The following is a 23,455-nucleotide window of genomic DNA, read 5'->3' on the forward strand; positions in this document are numbered from 1 at the left end:
AGTGTGGCATCAAGGGGCCCAAGCAAAACTGGAGTCAATGGGAATTAGGGGGAAAACTCTCTGCTGGTTGGATCCATACCTAGGAAGATGGTTGTTGGAGGTCAGTCATCTCAGCTCCACGATATAACTGCAGGAATTCTTCATAGTAGTGTCCTCAGCCCAACCATCTTCAGCTGCTTCATCAATGACCTTCCTTCCATCATAAAGTCAGAAGTGGGGATATTCGCTGATGATTGCACAATGTTTCCACACCATTTGTGACTCCTCAGATACTGAAGCAGTTCATGTCCAAATGCAGCAAGACCTAGACAATATCCAGGCTTGGGCTGACAAGTGGCAAGTAACATTCGCACCTCACAAGTGTCAGGCAATGACCATCTCCAACAAGAGAGAATCCAACCATTGCCCCTTGATGTTCAATGGCATTGCCATCATTGAATCCCCCACTATCAACATCCTGGGGGTTACCATTGACCAGAAACTGAACTGGACCAGCCATATAAATACTGTGGCTACAAGAGCAGGTCAGAGGCTAGGAATCGCGCGATGAGTAACTCACCTCCTCACTCCTCAAAGCCTGTTCACCATCGACAAGGCACAAGTCAGGAGTGTGATGGAATACTCCCCACTTGCCTGGATGAGTGCAGCTCCTACAACATTGAAGAAGCTTGACACTGTCCAGGACAAAGCAGCCCACTTGATTGGCACCACATCCACAAATATTCACTGCCTCCACCACTGACAGACAGTGGCAGCAGTGTGTATCATCTACAAGATGCACTGCAGGAAGTCACCAAGGTTCCTTAGACAGCACCTTTCAAACCCATGACCACTACCATCTAGAAGGACAACGGCAGAAGATAGATGGGAACACCAACACCTGGAAGTTCCCCTCCAAGTCACTCGCCATCCTGACTTGGAAATATATTGCCGTTCCTTCACTGTCGCTGGGTCAAAATCCTGGAACTCCCTTCCTACCAGCACTGTGGGTGTACCTACCTACATGGACTGCAGCGGTTCAAGAAGGCAGCTCACTGCCACCTTTCTCAAGGGAAACTAGGGATGGGCAATAAATGCTGGCCCAGCCAGCGAAGCCCACATCCCGTGAATGAATTTTAAAAAAGCCACTGAATCTGAAGAAAATCACGGCTCAGCCGAAGACATACACTGGAGAGCTAATACAGGTAAAGAGCATCACCACAGTACCTGGGTCCTGTAGGCAACAGACAGCCCAGCTTCCAGCGATCATTACAAGTGAAGGACCTCGTCTTCTGGGCCGCGATTAGTTACAAAAGATTTACTCTCAGCTGGTCATAAATCTTTGAAGTGAACACAGGAGGGATTCCTGAGCTGTTAAGGAAGTCTAACAACGTACTTTGTGATGAATTGGGAAAGATAAAAGGCTTACAAGCAAAAATACGTGCAGATTCTGAGGCCAACGCCTCAATTCTTTAAGGCCAGACTCTTACCCTTAAGGAGAAGATGGGTGTAGAATTGTGTCACTTAGAGAAGTTAGGAATAATCCAGCCAGTCCAATTTTCAGAATGGACAGTGCCCATAGTCCCTGTGATGAGACATTTGTCGAGACTGCAAATTAACTGTGAACAAGGATACTAAATTAGATAAATATCCTATCCCAGGATAGAAGATTTGTATGCTAAGCTAGCTGGAGGCAAGTCCTACATCAAACTAGATATGAGCCATGCACACCAATAGCTAGAGCTGGACAGGACATCTAGAGGGTACGTAACCATGAACACGCACAAGGGTCTGTACAATATGCACACCTAACTTTTGGTGTATCACTTGCATGTGCAATTTTCCAAAGGACCATGGAAAGCCTATTACAAGGACTTCCCCAGGTAGCAGTGTACCTGGATGATGTCCTGATCGCAGGATCAGTGGAAGCTTAACATTTGGCCAATGTAGAAGAGGTTTTAAGAAGATTTTTGGAAGCTGGTGCACAATTGAAGAAAGAGAAATGCACATTTCAAGTGACAGAATTCGCTTACTTGGGTCACCGAGCGGATGCAAAAGGGCTGCATCCAGTAGGGGAGAAAGCCAGGCCAATCAAGGAGGCGCCCTTTCCTACCAGTGTCACTGAACTCATGGGCAGAATTTTCTGCTTGTCAAGCGGGTGCTTGCCCAACCTGAACGAGCATAAAATGATGCGTGATGACATCGGGTGAGCGCCCGGACGTTTTCATGCACTCGCGGGATATTTTGGTTGGCGGGCATGCATGGGAGCTGGCAGTGTGCCCGCTGACAATTAACAGGCATTTAAGGCCCATTAAAAATCTAATTGAATTAAATGTTTCGTGGCCTGTCCAACCTCACGGTTGGCGGGCAGGCAAAAAGGCTGAACAGCCTTTGGATTTTTGAGAAACCTCATCCACGGGCCGGATGAGGTTTTGATCCGTCATTAAAAAAAAAACAATTTCAAACTAATTTCTAACATGTCTCTTCTCATGTGACAGAGTCACATTGTGGGGGCGGGGGGGCATGTTATTAACATTTTAAAATTCTTTATTTTTAATGTTTTAAATCTTTAGTTCCCTGCGGCAGCTCTGTGACTCAGGGAGCTTTACCTGCGCACATCCGCGCGCATGCGTGAAGTTGCCCGCTTGCCTTCCTCCCCACCCCCACACAGCTGAGCGCTGCAGCACGCTGGGCATGAAATTGCGGTCCGGCCCCGATTGGCTTCCCAGCACCCCCGCTCGCCCCCGCTGAGCCCGCCCGACGAGGGCAAAATCCTGACCCAAGACTTTTTTGGGCATGATAAATTATTACGGTCACTTTTTGCCAAACTGGCGATGTCTCCAGGACCCTCTCTGCAGCCAAGAAGGGTTATTCACAACTTGAAAAGGAAGGCTTATCATCAATATTTGGGGGGAAGAAGTTCCACCAATATCTGCATGGATGACATTTCACCATAGTGTCAAATGATAAACCACTAATGCATTTATTCAGTGAGGATAAAGCCATTCTCCCAATAGCCTCAGAAAGGATTCGATGTTGGGCTTTGATTTTATCGGCGTATGAATATACTTTATGCACCATCCTGGCTTGCATACTGCAAATGCGGGCGCGCTTAGTCATCTCCTGTTACCAGATAGCATTGTACATGCTCCTGTGTCACAAGAAGTTGGGCTTGTGCTGAATTTCTTGGACTCTTCGCCTGTGTGTGCGAAGCAAATAAGGAATTGGATGAACAGAAATTCGATTTTGTTAGAAGTCTGAGACCTTGTATTGCAAGGGTGGCCGAATTCACCAGTGCCTGAAGAGATTAGACCATTCCATGCCTGTCAAACAGAGTTAAGTTGTCAGGGTGTAATCTTGTTGTGAGGATCAAGAGTCATCATCTCTTTGCAAGGAAGAGAACCGCTCTTGACAGCTTCACAGTGCGCATCCAGACATATCGAAGATGAAGATCCTTGTGCGAAGCTATGTCTGGTGGCCAGGCATAGACAGTGACATTGAAAGCATGGCCAAGCACTGTCTCCAGTGTCAACAACAACAGAAGCTGCCCGTTTCAGCTCCACTGCAGCCGTGGGGGTGGCCTGGTCAACCCTGGATTAGGCTACCTATGGACTATGTAGGATCATTTCTAGGTATCATGTTTTTATTGATCATCGATGCGCATTCTAACTGGATGGGTGTGTATGAATTTAGATCGCCGACCTCAAACGTAACTATTGAAAAACTGCACCAATGTTTTAGTCTACATGCCCTACCAGAGGTCATTGTTTTAGATAATGGTACTGTCTTCACTGATACAGATTTTCAGAGATTCGTGAGTTTAAATGGAATTAAACATATTAAAACAGCACCATATCATCCCTCATCAAATGGGTTAGCTGAAAGAGCAGCGCAAACTTTCAAATCAAGAATGGAGAAATTATCCAAAGGTACTCTCGAAACTCGGCTTTCCCCCCTCTCTTTTCAATTATCGTACGACTCCTCATTCAACTGTGGGTTCAACACCATCTGAACTACCGATGAAGCGCCGCCTTCAGACAAGGTTAAGTCTGGTGTTTCCTAACTTAAAGGGAAGGTAGAGAAGAATCAGAGCAGTCAGAAATGGAACCGCGATATTCATAGCAAAGCTCAAAGATTTACTGTGGGAGACACAGGTCAGAATGTTACGGCCCGTGGGCGGGTGCGCACCCGACCCCAATGGGCTTAAAATTGCACGAGATGATGTTGGACGACATCATCGCGCACTCGCACGATATTTTGCCCAGCGGGTGCACGGGGTAGTCGGAAGAGCGCCCACCGACAATTAAACGGGCAATTAAGCTCATTAACGGCCCAACTGGAAGCCATTTTCCCATGGCCCGTCGAACCTTACGGTTGGTGGAAGCGCCAATCGGCCAGGCAGCCTTTACATTTTTAATGATATATCATCCAAGGGCGGGATGAAATCTCCGTTGGGATATAAAATAAAAATAAATATCTGGGGCGAGCATTTTTATGAGGTCTGCTTTCAGGCACTTGATTGTGCTGCATGGTCATTTTTTGCAGCATTTTTGTGCTTTCTTTTGTTACCTGGAGGTCTGCGGCTCCCTGAGGCAGCTGCCTGCCTTCAGGGAGCTCAGTGGGAGCGCTCACCAGCACCCGCGGTGATGTCGGCGGCCGCCCTCTTCTCACTCCCACTTGCAGTGCTGAGCCTTCCCGCAGTGACATTGGCGCCTGCCCTCCTCTCACTCCCACTGGCAGTGCTGAGCCCTTCGCAGGGCACCGTTTCACGCTGGCTGCCATTAATTGGCCAGCCAGTGCGAAATCACGATCGGGGGCTGATCGCGGCTGGGGTAACCATTTCCTGTCTCCTCCCGGGCCCGCCGATTGCGTGGGCTCGACAAACGCAAAATTCAGGCCACAGTTTTCATGCAGAATTTAGGAAATGGGCCTAGTTGGGTTCTTGGTATAATTGCCTCTGAAATTGGACCCTTGTCATTCCAAGTGGAAGTGGAAGACCAGATTGTTCAAAAACGTGTGGATCATTTAAGGAGTGGACAAACATTCCAACAACCAATTATTCTTCCTGTAATTGATGTCGAACCTTTAATTCCTGAGGTGAGAGGTCGACCTAGAATAGACATACCTGATGTCTCTGTTGAATTATCTAATCCTGAACTGCCACTGCCTAAAGATGTCCCTGAAGCTGCAGTTCCTGATCATGTCGATCCAGTGGAAGAATCTCACTTTTTTTACCTTGCTCTAACCGAATTAGAAAGCCAGCTCAGAGACTTAATCTTGACTCAGGTGACCTGTGTATATACGTATATGTTGTGGATTAAAATATTCTTTGTAAATAGGAAATATAAAAAAAACTAAAGGGGGAGGAGACGTAGTGATTGTAGGTATGACCTTTCCTACTGCCTTTTGGGGTCACGTGATTCTACTGATGAATGAACCCTAAGCGCATGTGATCTTAAGGGCGGAGTTTTCTAGTCATCGAGTTGGTTCAAGCATGAAGCTTCTAAACAAGCTCTGCAATAAAGTTATCTGTTTCAAGTAAGAAACCTGTCTGGTACATCAAATTCATTACAATTATGTTTAAAGATTAGACAAACTTGGCCCCTGCTCTCCACTATCAACTATCTCCTTAAATGACTCTGCACTGACCCCTCCACCCTCATCTTCTGTTATCATTTGTCCTAACTTTTTAATGTATTTATTCGTTCATGGGGTGTAGGCGTCACCGGCCAGACCACCAATTATTGCCCAGCCTAATTGATTTAAGATTGTCGGTCAGGCTCACAGTGTGGCTGAGTTCTGAATGCTAGAAGTCACATACATTCACATACATGGCCCTGTCCTTTGCAGACAGAAGGAACATGTCCACACTTTGTGCCTTTTTCAACTAAACAAAAACTTAGGGAACAGTCATTCCCTGGTTTATGCTCCAAGGCCTGGTTTGAATTTGAACAAAGCTGGGCAGTTAACTGTCCCATGCTGCATTCTCCATGGCAATGCCTCCATCAATCAGAGTCTACTTGCCAACCAATCAGCACGCTCTTCTCATGCAGTGTAAACAGTTGCTCCCCCGTTAATGTTGGCAATTTCTTGCTATCTTAATGAGTGCAAAGTGTTATGACACAGCAGTTGGTAAAGCTGAGGTATTTAAAAATCCCAGAGGGAAACTTTAAACAACTGTCATAACCTTTTAAGTGGTGTATTTGAGATGCAGCTCTAAATTCAGGAATCAGACCACCAGTTCTCGAGAGGTTTTTATATCAAACTACATGAGATATTTATTAATTTACACAAGTTAAATATATACACATGGCTACAAATTACTATTATCATAACTTTTAACAAATTCCCAAACTCATCTCCATTAAGGCAACAATAACCTTTAGACTTTAAGCAGACACCAGGCAAAGCATTTTCACCTAACAAATTCAAAATAAGGCTCCTTTCACTTTGGTTCATTTGTAGACATAGTCGTAGGCTTACAGAACTTGTTCTCACACTGAACAATTTCTCTTTAAACTCCTCTCACTTCCTCCAAATAAAAGGTGTGGCTATGGGTACCCGCATGGGCCCCAGCTATGCCTGTCTCTTTATGGGGTATATGGAACATTCCTTGTTCCAGTCCTACTCTGGCCCCCTCCCACAACTCTTTCTCCAGTACATCGATGATTACTTCGGTGCTGCTTCATGCTCTCGTCAGGACCTGGAAAAATTTATTAATTTTGCTTCCAATCTCCAGCCCTCCATCATTTTCACATGGTCCATCTCTGACACTTCCCTTCCCTTCCTTGAGCTCTCTGTCTCAATTTCTGACGATAGACTGTCCACCAATATCCATTACAAGCCTACCGACTCCCACAGCTACCTCGACTACAGCTCTTCACACCCCGCTTCCTGTAAGGACTCCATCTCATTCTCTCAGTTCCTTCGCCTCCGTCGCATCTGTTCTGATGATGCTACCTTCAAAAACAGTTCCTCTGACATGTCCTCCTTCTTCCTTAACCGAGGTTTTCCACCCATGGTCGTTGACAGGGCCCTCAACTGTGTCTGGCCCATCTCCCGCACATCCGCCCTCACGCCTTCTCCTCCCTCCCAGAAACATGATAGGGTCCCCCTTGTCCTCACTTATCACCCCACCAGCCTCCGCATTCAAAGGATCATCCTCCGCCATTTTCGCCAACTCCAGCATGATGCCGCCACCAAACACATCTTCCCTTCACCCCCCCGGCGGCATTCCGTAGGGATCGTTCCTGCCGGGACACCCTGGTCCACTCCTCCATCACCCCCTACTCCTCAACCCCCACCTATGGCACCTCCCCATGCCCACGCAGAAGATGCAACATCTGCCCCTTCACTTCCTCTCTCCTCATCGTCCAAGGGCCCAAACATTCCTTTCAAGTGAAGCAGCATTTCACTTGCATTTCCCCCAACTTAGTCTACTGCATTCGTTGCTCCCAATGCTGTCTCCTCTACATTGGAGAGACCAAACACAAACTGGGCGACCGCTTTGCAGAACACCTGCGGTCTGTCCGCAAGAAAGACCCAAACCTCCCTGTCGCTTGCCATTTTAACACTCCACCCTGCTCTCTTGACCACATGTCTGGCCTTGGCTTGCTGCATTGTTCCAGTGAAGCCCAACGCAAGCTGGAGGAACAGCACCTCATCTTCTGACTAGGCACTTTACAGCCTTCCGGGCTGAATATTGAATTCAACAACTTTAGATCTTAAACTCCCTCCCCCATCCCCACCCCCATTTCCGTTTCTTCCCCCTCCCTTTTGTTTTTTCCAATAATTTATATAGATTTTTCTTTTCCCACCTATTTCCATTATTTTTAAATCTATAACTGTAATACCCTGTCAATCTTTCCACCCCACCCCCACTAGAGCTGTACCTTGAGTGTCCTGCCATCCATTCTTAATTAGCACATTTTCTTAGATAGTATAACCACCTTCAACACCTCTTTGTTCCTTTTGTATGTGATATCTTTTGATTATCTGCTCCTATCACTGCTTGTTTGTCCCTACAACCACCCCCCCCACCCCAACTTCTCTCCACCCCCCACCTTAAACCAGCTTATATTTCACCCCTCTGCTAACTTCACTCAGTTCTGCTGAAGAGTCATGAGGACTCTAAACGTCAACTCTTTTCTTCTCCGCCGATGCTGCCAGTCCTGCTGAGTTTTTCCAGGTAATTCTGTTTTTGTTTTGGATTTCCAGCATCCGCAGTAGTTTTTTGTTTTTAGGCTTTGATCTTCCATTGCCTCTGCTCTGCACACACAAAACTGTTATCCTTATACCCAGCACATCTCATTGAATGTAAATTCTCATTGAATCACCAGCCCCTTTGAACTCCACCTCTTTTAACAATAAAACCCCTTTCATAGTACCAATTTTATTAGTAATATAAACATTGCTTGGTATCTGATAGCTAGGTGCCAGATTTCACTCCCCTTCTTGAATGCTCTATTCAATAAAATGCAAATGCACTCTACCTCTCTTACATCTCAAAACTAGGACACATCAAAGCACCCAGACTAGCTGGCTTTAATCCAATTAAGACACGCACACAGACTCTATTTTAAAAAAAAATTCCAACATTATGTATATTAATAGCTTCATGGCAACGGTGAAAAGCTTTGACAGTATTTTTTTTTAACGCCACCATTGTTTTTGTCTTTTGGTGTTCATGCTCAATTCATATTCTAAATTTTACTTGATCTATGATATTTTGGAGGGCCTTTTCTGATTCTACAATTGTGTTGTCAGCATACCACAAGTTTGTTATGTTCTTGCCTCCAAATTTTACATATGAACATACAAATTAGGAGCAGGAGTAGGCCACTCGGCCCCTCAAGCTTCCTCTGTCATTTAATAAAATCATGATTGTAATCTGAGATCTGCATCCAACCTACTCCCGATAACCTATCACCCTCTTGCTTATCAGGAATCTATCCTACCTCTGCCTTAAAATTATTCAAAGACTCTGCTTCCAGCACTCTTTGATGAAGAAGGTTCAAAAGACTCATGGCCTTGTGAGAGCAAAAATTTCTCCTCACCTCTGTCTTAAATGGGTGAACCCTTATTTTTAAACAGTGACCCCTAGCTCTAGATTCTTCCAAGAGAGAAAACATCCTTTTCACATTCCAACCTGTCAAGACCCCTCAGGGTCTTATATGTTTCAATCAAGCTGCCTCTTACTCTTCTAAACCCCAGCAGATACAAGCCTAGCTTGTCCAAACTTTCATCATAAGACAACTCTCCCATTCCAGGTATTAGTCTAGTAAACCTTCTCTGCTTCCAACATGTTTATATCCTCCTTAAATTAGAAAACTAACATTGTACACTGCACTCCAGTTGTGATCTCACCAACCTCCCTACTTGTGTAATCAATTCCCCTCCCAACAAATGATAACATCCTATTAGCTTTCCTAATTACCTGCTGCACCTGCATACTAACCTTTTGCAAGTTATGCACTAGGACACCCAGACCCATCTCCATCTCACAACTCTGCAGTCCCTCACTATTTAGATATTATGCTTCTTTTTTATTCTTCCTGCCAAAATGGACAATTTTGCATTTTCCCACATCATAGCCCATTTGTCAGATCTTTGCCTACTCACTTAACTCATCTATACCCCCTGGTAGCCTCCTCCTTATGTCCTCTTCACAACTTACTTTCCTACCTATCTTTATGTCATCAGCAAATTTACCAACCCTATCTTTGGTCTCTTCATCCAGGTTATTTAGATCAATTGTAAAAAGGTGAGGCCCCAGCACTGATCCCTATTATATTACTTTCTGTTTCCTGTTAGCTAGCCAGCCTTCTATCTATGGCCCCTCCTATGCAGTGGTGTAGTGGTATTATCACTGGACTGGTAATCCAGAGACGTAGGGTATTGCTCTGGGGACCCAGGTTGAAAACCATTGTCAATTGTTCATTAATGCCCTTTAGGGAGGGAAATCTGCCTTCCTCAGCTGGTCTGGCCCTCATGTGACTCTAGATCTGCAGCAATGTAGTTGACGCTTAAATGCCCTCTGAAAGGGCCTAGCAAGTCAATCATTTCTATCCAATCGCTTACAAATAAATAACAAGGAATGAATTGGAATGACCACATGGCATCGACCCCTGAAACGACAATGGAAAACTCAGCCCTATCAACCCTGCGAAGTCCTCCTTACTAACATATGGGGGTTTGTGCCAAATTTGGGAGAGCTGTCCTGCAGACTAGTCAAGCAACAGCCTGACATAGTCATACTCACAGAATCATACCTCATGTCCCAATCACCACCATCACTCTCCCTTGGTATGTCACACTGGCAGGAGAGACCCAGCAAAGGTAATGGCACAGTGGTATGCAGTCAGTAAGGAGTTTCCCTGGGAGTCCTCAACATCAACTCCGGGCCCCATGACATCTCATGGGATCAGGTCAAACATGGGCAAGGAAACTTCCTACTGATTCCACGTACACCCCACCCCCACTCTCAGCTGATGAATCAGTACTCCTCCATGTTGAACACCAATTGGAGGAAGCACTCAAGGTGGCAAGAACGCAGAATGGGGTGCTTCAATGTCCATGACCTAGAATGGCTCGGTAGCACCACTACAGACAGAGCTGGCTGAGTCCCAAAGGACATTGCTGCAAGACTGGATCTGCTGCAGGTGGTGAGAAAGCCAACAAGAGGGAAAAATATACTGGAACTCATCCTCACCAATGTGCCTGCCACAGATGCATTTGTCCATGACAGTTTCAGTAGGAGTGACCACTGCACAGTCCTTGTGGAGACAAAGTCCAGTCTTCAAAATGAGGATAATATCCATCGTCTTGTGTGGCACCACCATCATGCTAAATGGGATAGGTTTTGAACAGACCTAGTAACTCAAGACTGGGCATCCATGAGGCGCTGTGGGCCATAAGCAGCAGCAGAATTGTACTCAACCACATCTGTAGCCTCATGGCCTGCATATCCCCCACTCTACCATTACCACCAAGCCAGGAGTCGTACCTAGCACAAAGGAAGATGGTTGTGGTGGTTGGATGTCAATCTTCTCAGTTCTAGGACATGACTGCAGGAATTCCTCAGGGTAGTGTCCTCAGCCCAACCATCTTCAGCTGCTTCATCAATGACCTTTCTTCCATCATAAGGCTAGCAGTGGGGATGTTCGCTGATGATTGCAGAATGCTCAGCACCATTCACGACTCCTCAGATACTGAAGAAGTCCATGGCAAGGCTTTATAAAGAGGCACGAGAGGGAGAGAGCAGTGAGACTTCGCAAAGAGGCGCAAGAGGGAGAGGAGACAATGATTGGTGAGTGACAGGTGAGTAAACACTTGCATGAAGTTTAAGGTATGTCAGTGCACCTCAGCCATGTGCCCTGCGGGATGTGGGCAGTCCTGCAGGCACAAAGTGCCCTTGATGACTACACCTTCAGTGTCACCAGCTGTGAAAATTTGAGCTCAGGGTTGCAGAACTTGAGCACTGCTGGAGTCACTGTGGTGCATCCACAAGGCTGAGGATTGCGAGGATAGCAAGTTTCGAGAGGTGGTCACACGACAGCTAAGAAGTACACAGGCTTAGAGGGAATGGATGACCACCAGAGCACCTAAGAAAAACAGGCAGGTAGTGCAGGAACCCCCTGAGGCTATCTCACTTGCTGACCACTTTTCCATTTTGGATACTGGTGAAAGCCAAGCCTGTGGCACCACAGGTGGCTCAGCTGCACATGAGGGGAGGTGGAAGAGTGGAAGTGCTATAGTAGAAGGGGATTCCATAGTTAGGGGAGCAGACAAGTGTTTCTGTAGCCAACGACGTGACTCCAGGATGGTGCGTTGCCTCCCTGGTGCCAGGGTCAAGGATGTCACAGAGCGGCTGCAGGACATTCTTTTACGGGAGGGCGAGCAGCCAGAGGTCGTGGTCCACACTGGGGCCAATGACATAGGCAGGCAAAGGGACAAGGTCCTGGAGTTTATGGAGTTAGGAAGAAATTTGAAAAGCAAGACCTCAAGAGCAGCAATTAGAACAGCAGGATTTCTCCCAGTTCCATGTGCTAGTCAGCATAAGAATCGGAAGATTGAGCAGTTTAATATGTGGCTGGGGAAATGGAGTAAGAGGGAGGGCTTTAGAGTTCTGAGCCATTGGGACTGATTCTGCGACTCTGGGACCTGTACAATAAGGACGGGTTATACCTTAATAGGATTGAGACTAATGTTCTCGTGAGGAGGTTTGCTAGTGCTGTTGGGGAGGGTTTAAACTAGATTGGCAGGGAGATGGGAACCTGAGGGGAAATTCAGAGAGGAGAGGAGATAAACTGGAAGTGGGAAGTAGAGAAGTATTAACTGATAAGGAGCATATATCAGAGAGTAGTATCGAGGTAAATAGAATACTTGGAGAGTTTGATAGAACTAGAGTAGGCTATAATAAATCATTAAATGGGGTCAGAGCAAGGGGGAAAGTTAAAAAGCCTAAATCAAGATTAATGTGCGTGTATGTGAATACATGGAATGTGGTTAATAAGATTGGTGAACTACAGGCACAGGTTAACAAATGTAACTATGAAATCATTGCTATAACAGAGACCTGGCTCAAAGAAGGGCAGGACTGGGCATTAAATATTCCCGGTGACAAAGAATTTAGGAGAGACAGGAAAGGAAGAAAAGGGGAAAGGGGAGTGGCAGTATTGCTTAAAGATGGTATTAAAGTACTGGAGAGAGAGGATGTTCTAGAGGGGTCAAGGATGGAATCTCTCTGGCTAGAGGTAAGGAGTGAAAAAACAATTTCATTGATCAGTGTAGTATTTAGATCACCAACTAGCAGAAGGGATGTAGAGAAACAAATTTGCAAAGAAATTACAGAGGGGTGCAAGAATTATAGAACTATTATAATGAGGGTCTTCAATTATTTAAATATAGACAGGGATTGGAATAATGCAAAGGGACAAGAGGGGCGAGAGTTCCTGGAGTGCGTTCAGGATAATTTCCTGCAGCAGTATGTTTCCAGTCCAACGAGAGGGCAGGCACTGATGGACTTTGTTCTGGGGAATGAGCTGGCCCAAGTGGATCAAATAACAGTGGGAGAGCATTTAAGGGACAGTGACCATTGTATCATAAGGTTTAGGTTGGTCATGGAAAAGGACAAGGAGGGGAAGTGAAAAAACTAATCAGAAAAGCAAGGAGGGGGCATGAAAAGAGACTAGTAGCTAACATAAAAGGGAATCCCAAGGTCTTCTATAAGCATGTAAATAATAAAAGGGGGGGTAAAAGAAAGGGTAGGGCTAATTAGGGATAAAAGAGGATACTTGCATGCGGAGGCAGGAGATGTAGTGGAGATATTAAATGAATACTTTGCACCTGTCTTTACAAATGAAAAGGATGCTACCCAGGCCGAGTTGAGAGAGGAGGTAACTGGTACACTCAAGGAATTTACAATTGAGAAGGAGGAGGTATTAGAAAGGCTTTCTTTACTTAAAATTTATAAGGTACCACGACCAGATGAGATGTATCCGAGGATACTGAGAGAGTTGAGAGTGGAAATTTCAGAGGCATTGGTAATAATTTTCAAGTCTTGTTTAGACACAGGGGTGGTGCCGGAGGACTGGAGAATTGCAAACATTACACCTTTATTCAAAAAGGAGTGCAAGGATAATGCCGGGAACTACAGATCAGTCAGTTTGATTTCAGTGGTAGGGGACCTTCTGGAACCTATAGTATGGGACAAAATCAATAGTTACTTAGGCAGCTGTGGGATAATAAATGAAAGCCAGCATGGATTCATTAAAGGAAAATCATGTTTAACTAAATTGCTGGAGTTTTTTGAGGCGGTAACAGAGAAGGTTGATAAGGGCAATGCCGTTGATGTGGTGCACATGGATTTTCTAAAGGCATTTGATACAATGCCACACAGTAGACTTGTGAGCAAAATTCTAGCTCATGGAATAAAAGGGAAAGTAGGCACTTGGATAAGAAATTGGCTGAGTGACAGTAAACAGAGAGTAGTGATAAATGGTTGTTTTTCAGATTGGAGGAAGGTTTGTAGTGGAGTTCCCCAATGTTCAGTGTTGCTCTTCTTAATATATATTAATAACCTAGACTGTGGTGTGCAGGGCATGATTTCAAAATTTGCAGATGATGAAAAGATTGGAAGCATTGTCAACTGTGATGAGGATAGTCTTGAACTTCAAAAGGACATAGACATGTTGGTGGATTGGGCAGACAAATGGCAGATAAGTTCAATGCAGAAAAGTGTGAGGTAATTCATTTTGGCAGGAAGAATGTGGAGAGACAGTGTAAAGTAAAGAGAGAAACTCTAAAAGAGGTGCAGGAACAAAGGGACCTCGGTGTATACGTACATAAGCCATTGAAGGGGGCAGGGTATTTCGAGAAAGCAGTTAATAAAGCATATAGCATCCTATGTTTTATTAATGGGGGCATTAAGTACAAGAGCAAGGAGGTCATGTTGAACTTGTATAAGACATGAGTTAGGCCTCACCTGAAGTACTGCATCCAGTTCTGGGTGCCATACTTGAGGAAGGATGTGAAGCCACTGGAGCGTGTACAGAGGAGCTTCCAAGAATGATGTAGTCATGGGGATAGATTGGAGAGATTGGGTCTGTTTTCATTGAAGAAAAGAAGATTGAGAGGAAACTTAATAGAGGTATTCAAAATCCTGAAGGGTATGGAGAGGGTAAATAGTGAGAAACTCAAGAGCACATCAAGACGAAAGGACACAGATTCAAAATAGTGGGCAATAGGAGCAGAAGTGATGTGAGGAAAGATTTTATCACCCGGAGGGTGGGTGGAGTCCAGAATGGGATTCCTGAAAGGGTGGTGGAGGCACGTTCAATCGAAGTATTCAAAAGGGAGTGGATTGCTACCTGCAAAGAAAGAACGTGCAAGGATATGGGGATAAGGCAGGGGAGTGGGATTAGGTAGAATGCTCTTTCAGCGAGCAGTGCAGATTTGATGGTCCGAACGGTTTCCTTTTGCACTGTAAAGATTCTGCGATTTTGCAATGTCCAAATGCAGCTTGACCTGGACAATATCCAGGCTTGGGCTGACAAGTGGCAAGTAACATTTGTGCCACACAAGTGCCAGGCAATGACCATGTCCAAGAAGAGAGAATCTAACCATCGCTCCTTGACATTCAATAGCATTACCATCACTGAATCCCCCACTATTAACATCCTGGTGGTTTCCATTGATCAGAAATTGAACTGGACTAGCCATATAAATACTGTGGCTACAAGAGCAGGTCAGGGGCTAGGACTCCTGTGGTGAGTAACTCACCTCTTAACTCCCCAAGTCAGAATGGTGAGTGGCTTGGAGGGGGACCTCCCAGAGCCTGTCTACCACCTACAAGGCACAAGTCAGGATTGTGATGGAATACTCTCCACTTGCCTGGATGAGTGCCACTCCCAAAACACTCAAGAAGCTTGACACCATCCAGAACAAAGCAGCCTGCTTGTTGGACACCCCTTCCACAAACAGTCACTCCCTCCCCCACCAACGCACAGTGGCAGCAGTGTGTACCATCTACAAGATGCACTGCAGAAACTCACCAAGGCACCTGAGGCAGCCTCTTCCAAACCCACGACCACTACCATCTAGAAGGACAAGGGCAGCAAGTAGATGGGAACACCAGCACATAGAAGTCCCCCTCCAAGCCACTCACCATCCTGACTTGGAAATATATCACCATTATTATTATTTATCTAGAGCCTATTTTGGGACCAAACAACAAGCATCAAGCTAGAAGATCGACAAGCAGATAAGTTTCAAGTGAAGAGAGGGATACGAAAAGGCTGCATACATATATCACCATTCCTTCACTGTCTCTGGGTCAAAATCCTGGAACTCCCTTCCTAACAGCAGTGTGGGTGTACCTACACCACATGGACTGCAGCGGTTCAATAAGGCAGCTCATCAACACCTTCTCAAGGGCAACTAGGGATGGGCAATAAATTCTGGCCTGACCAGCAGTGCCCGCATACCGTAAATGAATGAAAAATAAAATGTATGCAGCCTTGTCGTACCCCTCTCTTCACTTGAAACTTATCTGTTTGTTGATCTTCTAGCCTGATGCTTGCTGTTTGGTCCCAAAATAGGCTCTAGATAAATCTCACATATCACATCTTTACTGGCAGTGTCATATTTCAACGGCATATCTATTAACTTTTGGTGATAAACGCGATCGAATTTTCATAGTCTATCAGCATATATATATGTTCATGTTTGCTTCTAGATATTTATTGAAGGTTATTCTTAGGTTAAATATTGCCTCCTTTGTTGCATTGGGAAACGGTACTTAAAGGGATGATGGTGGATAGGCAATGGCAAACGTTCAAAGAGCGTGTGGGTGAACTGCAACAATTGTTTATTCCTGTCTGGTGCAAAAGTAAAATAGGAAAGGTGGCCAAACCATGGCTTACAAGTGAAATTGGAGATAGTATTAGACCCAAGGAAGAGGCATACAAAGTGGCCAGAAAAAACAACAGACCTGAGGATTGGGAGCAGTTTAGAATTCAGCAAAGGAGAACCAAGGGATTGATTAAGAAGGGAAAAATAGAATACGAGAGTAAGCTTGTGGGGAACATAAAAACTGACTGTAAAAGTTTCTATTGGTATGTGACGAGAAAAAGATTGGTGAAGACAAATGTAGATCCCTTACAGTCAGAAACAGGGGAATTTATAATGGGGAATAGAGAAATGGCTGACCAACTAAATACATACTTTGGTTCTGTCTTCACAAAGGAGGACACAAATAACATACCAGGAATGTTGGTGAACACAGGGTTTAGTGAGAGGGAGGAACTGAAAGAAATCAGTATTAGTAGGGAAATGGTGTTGGAGAAATTGATGGGATTGAAGACCGATAAATCCCCAGGGCCTGATAATCTACATCCTAGAGTTCTTAAGGAAGTGGCCCTAGAAATAGTGGATGCATTGGTGGTCATCTTCCGGGATTCTATAGACTCTGGAACAGTTCCTACAGATTGGAGTGTAGCTAATGTAACCCCACTATTTAAAAAGGGAGGTAGAGAGAAAACAGGGTATTATAGACCAGTCAGCCTGACGTCGGTAGTGGGGAAAATTCTAGAGCCCATTATAAAAGATTTAACAGCTGAGCACTTGGAAAACAATGGCAGAATCGGACAGAGTCAGCATAGATTTATGAAAGGGAAATCATGCTTGATAAATCTGCTGGAATTTTTCGAGGATGTAACTAATAGAGTTGATGAGGGGGAGCCAGTGGATATGGTTTATTTGGACTTTCAGAAGGCTTTCGACAAAGTCCCACATAAGAGATTAGCGTGTAAAATTAAAGCGCATGGGATTGGGGGTAGTGTATTGAGATATAGAAAACTGGTTGGCAGACAGGAAACAAAGAGTAGGAAACAAACGGATCTTTTTCCAAATGGCAGGCAGAGACTAGTGGGTTACCGCAGGGACCCCAGCTATTCACAATATATATTAATGATTTAGATGAGGGAATTAAATGTAATATCTCCAAATTTTCAGATGACACAAAGCTGGGTGGGAGGGTGAGCTGTGAGGAGGATGCAGAGATGCTTCCGTGTGATTTGGACAAGCTGAGTGAGTGGGCAAATGCATGGCAGCTGCAGTATAATGTGGATAAATGTGAGGTTATCCACTTTGGTGGCATAAACAGGAAGGTAGATTATTATCTGAATGGCTATAAATTGAGAGAAGGGAATGTGCAACGAGACCTGGGTGTCCTCGTACACCAGTTGCTGAAGGTAAGCATGCAGGTACAGCAGGTGGTAAAGAAGGCAAATGGTATGTTGGCCTTCATAGCGAGAGGATTCAAGTACAGGAGCATGGATGTTTTGCTGCAATTATACAAGGCCTTGGTGAGACCACGCCTGGAATATTTTGTGCAGTTTTGGTCTCCTTATCCGAGGAAGGATGTCCTTGCTATAGAGGGAGTGCAGCGAATGTTTACCCAACTGATTCCTGGGATGGCAGGAATGACATATGAGGAGAGTTTGAGTTGGTTAGGATTATATTCGCTGGAATTCAGAAGAATGAGGGGGGATCTCATAGAAACTTATAAAATTCTAACAGGACTAGACAGAATGGATGCAGGAAGGATGTTCCCGATGGTGGGGGGGGGTGTCCAGAATCAGGGGTTACAGTCTGAGGTTACGGTATAGGCCATTTAGGACTGAGATGAGGAGAAATTTCTTCACCCAGAGAGTGGTGAGCCTGTGGAATTCGCTACCACAGAAAGTAGTTGAGGCCAAAACATTGTATGTTTTCAAGAAGGAGTTAGATATAGCTCTTGGAGCGAAAGGGATCAAAGGATATGGAGAGAAAGCGGGAGCAGGCTATTGAGTTCGATGATCAGCCATGAGCATAATGAATGGCGGAGCAGGCATGAAGGTCAAAAGGCCTACTCCTGCTCCTAGTTTCTATGTTTCTGTGTTTGTTCCCACTCTAGGTCTAAAGCCAGATTGTGTTTTACCAATTTATGCATCAACTATGTTATTATTTCTTTCCACTGTGGTTTTCAAGATCCATTTAATAAGATGACTTGTTAACTCGAATGCAGTTCAAAATTGATTGCAATCCATTGCTTTAGGCTTCTCAGGTAACTTAACGAATAATGAATGTCTCAAGTCACTTGGAATGTATCCTTTGGTGCATGCTTGAGCAAAGTTCTGTTACCACGATTAATTATGTTTCTGCAAGGCTGCCTTCGAAACAATTCAAATGGAATTCATATGCAGACAGGAAGAGATTCTTCAATCTCCACAGCAACTCCAAACAGCTGCTGCCAGCCTAAATTTCCCACCATTTTCCCTTTTCCTAGCATGGATAGAGGATTGCCTAACTAATAGAAGACAGAGAGTTGGGATAAGGGGGCCATTTTCAGGATGGCAATCTGTAACTAGTGGAATGCCACAGGGATCAGTGCTGGGGCCTCAATTATTTACAATATATATTAATGGCTTCGATGAGGTAAGTGAATGTATTATCACCAAGTTTGCGGATGACACAAAAATGGGTGAGAAGGCAAATGGTGAGGATGACGCAAGGGGTCTACAGAGGGATATAGACAGATTAAGGGAGTGGGCAAAAAGTTGGCAGGTGGAATATAATGTGGGAAAGTGTGAGATTATGCACGTTGGCAGGAAGAATAGAGGAGCTGAATATTAGTTAAATGGAGAAAGACTGCAAAGGACTGCAGCACAGAGGGATTTGGGAGTCCTTGTGCATGAATCCCAAAAAGCTAATGTACAAGTTCAACGGGTAATAGGGAAGGCAAATGAAATGATGGCCTTTATTTCAAAGGGAATAGAGTATAAAAATAGGAAAGTCTTGCTAAAACTATACAAGGCACGAGTTAGACTGCACCTAGCATACTGTGAACAGTTTTGGTCACCTTATCTAATGAAAGATATACTGGCATTGGAGGCAGTCCAGAGAAGGCTCACTAGGTTGATCCTGGGTATGGAGGGATTTTCCTTGAAGGAGAGATTGAGTAGGTTGGGCCTGTACTCATTGGAGTTTAGAAGAATGAGAGGTGACCTTATTGAAACATGTAAGATTCTTAGGGGGCTTGACAGGGTAGATGCTGAGAGGGTTTTTTTCCCTTGTGGGAGAGTCTAGGACTAGAGGGCATAATCTCAGAGTGAGGAGGTGCCCATTTAAAACAGAGATGAGGAGGAATTTCAGAGGGTAGTGAATCTGTGGAATTCTTTATCGCAAAGGGCTGTGGAGTCTGGGTCATTAAATATATTCAAGGCTGAGATAGACAGATTTTTAATCAGTAAGGGAATCAAATGTTATGGGGAAAAGACAGGGAAGTCGAGTTGGGGATTATTAGATCAGCCATGATCTCATTGAATAGTGGAGCAGATTTGATGGGCCGAATGGCCTAATTCTGCTCCTACATATTATGATCTTATGGTCCTATGGTCTCTGCTTTGCTAGTTCAGTGGGCTAGCCAGCAGTACATTTTGCCCAACTGACAATCTGGAGTTCCCTTTTAAATAAACTTCACTGTTTTTAGTGCAGCAGTGCATTTATTACTCAGCTTTCTTATAAATCTTAGTGAGCACCAAAAGAGGATTGTCGGCTGTTTGCTTCTGAATTAATGGCATTGACCTGAAACTGACACGTAGGTTATTGGAAAAGTTATACACTGTGGCTTTTTATTGGCATTAGGATTGCATTTCAGAATGAAAGAAGTGAGTCTTAATGGAGATCTAACAGTAACTGAAATCAAACTACTTTATCATAATAGACTGAGATATTAGACCACGTGGAAAGAGGCGATCTTTTCAGGTGGTACCTTAGCTACAGAGGAAGCGCTGTATTGTTTTTTGGATGAAGCGTTAAACCGAGACTACGTCAGCCCTCTCAGGTGGCAGTAAAAGATCAGATGGCATTATTTCAGGCAAGAGCACATGAGTTCTCCCTGGCACTACAACTATTACCACTCCCTTTGCCTTATGTTCCATGACATCTTTGTCACTTAATCTCTCCCGCTCTCCAACCTATCCCAGACCTTCCCTTTTGTTTTACCTGATCCCACACCTTTTTTCAACAACATAACACCAATCACATTCCTACTCTCTTCAGTTCCAAAGAAGAGTCATGTTGGATTGGAAACGTTAACTCCATTTCTCTCCCCACAAGATGTTGGTGCTTGTGGGAGCTTGCTGTGCGCAAATTGCCTGCCATGTTTCCGAAGTTAAATAGTGATTACAGTTCAAAAGTATTTTATTGGCTGTAAAGCACCTAGGGATGCCCAGAAGTGGTGAAAGGTGCTTTATAAATGCAAGTTGCTTTAATTTGTTCTTTGTTCAAATTCATTTCTGTTTGCTGATCGCACTGAATAAATGTTACCGATGGCACCTGATAGTGGGCAAAGACTTTCCTCACAAACGCTATTTTTCTGCACATGAATCGTATATCTTCATGGTACAACTCTGAAGCAATCTAACGCTTCAAATTGAAGACAATTTAATGATCAATTGCAATTTGTTATCCAAAAATCCAACAGTGACAGAAGTGATTTCACCCCAGTTTACAATCACTGACAATATTAAAACATTTTTCTCTCAAAATCATTGAAGAATAAATCATCCTCTTTCTTAGATCACTGCTGCAGATTGTTAGGGGGTTTTACAGAGAGCTGGAAATAGTTGTGTCTGGAGGTGACAAAGATTGATTTGCAATGATTAATCAGTAGCTCCATTATTGCATCATGTGACTACCAAGATGGTAGAAGGTGAATTTGATGGACCTTGATCTTTTTTGTCTGCAATTGCAATATTATTATGTCTCAGAGCAAAAAATATGGGAGAATGTGGGAGAAAATTTGATACTTATAAACTCAGGAGCAAACAAATCTTACTTTGTCTTTCAAGTCTACTTTCCCAGACGAAGAGACAGAGGATAATGTATCTAAGTTTGCTGACAAAACAAAACCGGGGAAAATGCAAGCTGTGAGAATTAAGGACGCTGAGAGGTTGCAAAGAGATATAGGCAGGTTAAGTGAGTGGGCAACAAGGTGGTAGATGGAGTATAATGTGGGTATGTGCGAGGTTATTCACTTGCCATGCGAATGGAAAAGCAGGATATTTTTTCAAAGGCGTGAAACTTGTAAATGTTGATGTTCAAAGAGTCTAGGGGTATATTTGTACAAGGAACACAAAATAGCAAGCAATTGAGAAGGGGACACTTCGGCCTGAGTGAGACAGAGACCTAGTGAGTATATTTGGGAAACAAAAACAGAATTACCTGGAAAATCTCAGCAGGTCTGGCAGCATCGGTGGAGAAGAAAAGAGTTGACGTTTCGAGTCCTCATGACCCTTCAGCAGAACTGAGTAAAGTTAGGAGTAAGGTGGGTGGGGGGGGGTGGGGGAGACGTTGGGCGGGGTGGTGGTTGTAGGGACAAGCAAGCAGTGATAGGAGCATATAATCAAAAGATGTCACAGACAAAGGAACAAAGACATGTTAAAGGTGGTGATATTATATAAGAAAATGTGCTAATTAAGAATGGATGGCAGGACACTCAAGGTACAGCTCTAGTGGGGGTGGGGTGGAAAGACTGACAGGGTATTACAGTTATAGATTTTTTTTAATAGAATAATGGAAATAGGTAGGAAAAGAAAAATCTATATAAATTATTGGAAAAAACAAAAGGGAGGTGGAAGAAACGGAAAGGGGGTGGGGATGGGGGAGGGAGTTTAAGATCTAAAGTTGTTGAATTCAATATTCAGCCCGGAAGGCTGTAAAGTGCCTAGTCGGAAGATGAGGTGCTGTTCCTCCAGTTTGCGTTGGGCTTCACTGGAACAATGCAGCAAGCCAAGGACAGACATGTGGGCAAGAGAACAGGGTGAAGTGTTAAAATGGCAAGCGACAGGGAGGTTTGGGTCTTTCTTGCGGACAGACCGCAGGTGTTCTGCAAAGCAGTCGCCCAGTTTGCGTTTGGTCTCTCCAGTGTAGAGGAGACCGCATTGGGAGCAACGAATGCAGTAGACTAAGTTAGGGGAAATGCAAGTGAAATGCTGCTTCACTTGAAAGGAGTGTTTGGGCCCTTGGACGACGAGGAGAGAGGAAGTGAAGGGGCAGGTGTTGCATCTTCTGCGTGGGCATGGGGAGGTGCCATAGGTGGGAGTTGAGGAGTAGGGGATGATGGAGGAGTGGACCAGGGTGTCCCAGAGGGAACGATCCCTACGGAATGCCGCCGGTGGGGTGAAGGGAAGATGTATTTGGTGGTGGCATCATGCTGGAGTTGGCGGAAATGGCGGAGGATGATCCTTTGAATGCGGAGGCTGGTGGGGTGATAAGTGAGGACAAGGGTGACCCTATCATGTTTCTGGGAGGGAGGAGAAGGTGTGAGGGCGGATGCGCAGGAGATGGGCCAGACATGGTTGAGGGCCCTGTCAACGACCGTGGGTGGAAAACCTTGGTTAAGGAAGAAGGAGGACATGTCAGAGGAACTGTTTTTGAAGGTAGCATCAACAACGGAGGCGAAGGAACTGAGAGAATGGGATGGAGTCCTTACAGGAAGCGGGGTGTGAGGAGCTGTAGTCGAGGTAGCTGTGGGAGTCGGTAGGCTTGTAATGGATATTGGTGGACAGTCTACCATCAGAAATTGAGACAGAGAGGTTAAGGAAGGGAAGGGAAGTGTCAGAGATGGACCATGTGAAAATGATGGAGGGGTGGAGATTGGAAGCAAAATTAATAAATTTTTCCAGGTCCCGACGAGAGCATGAAGCAGCACCGAAGTAATCATCGATGTACCGGAGAAAGAGTTGTGGGAGGGGGCCGGAGTAGGACTGGAACAAGGAATGTTCCACATACCCCATAAAGAGACAGGCATAGCTGGGGCCTATGCGGGTACCCATAGCCACACCTTTTATTTGGAGGAAGTGAGAGGAGTTTAAGGAGAAATTGTTCAGTGTGAGAACAAGTTCGGCCAGACGGAGGAAAGTAGCGGTGG

Source organism: Cetorhinus maximus, chromosome 1 (assembly GCF_964194155.1).
Source record: "Cetorhinus maximus chromosome 1, sCetMax3.hap1.1, whole genome shotgun sequence".
In the NCBI taxonomy this organism is placed as follows: domain Eukaryota; kingdom Metazoa; phylum Chordata; class Chondrichthyes; order Lamniformes; family Cetorhinidae; genus Cetorhinus; species Cetorhinus maximus.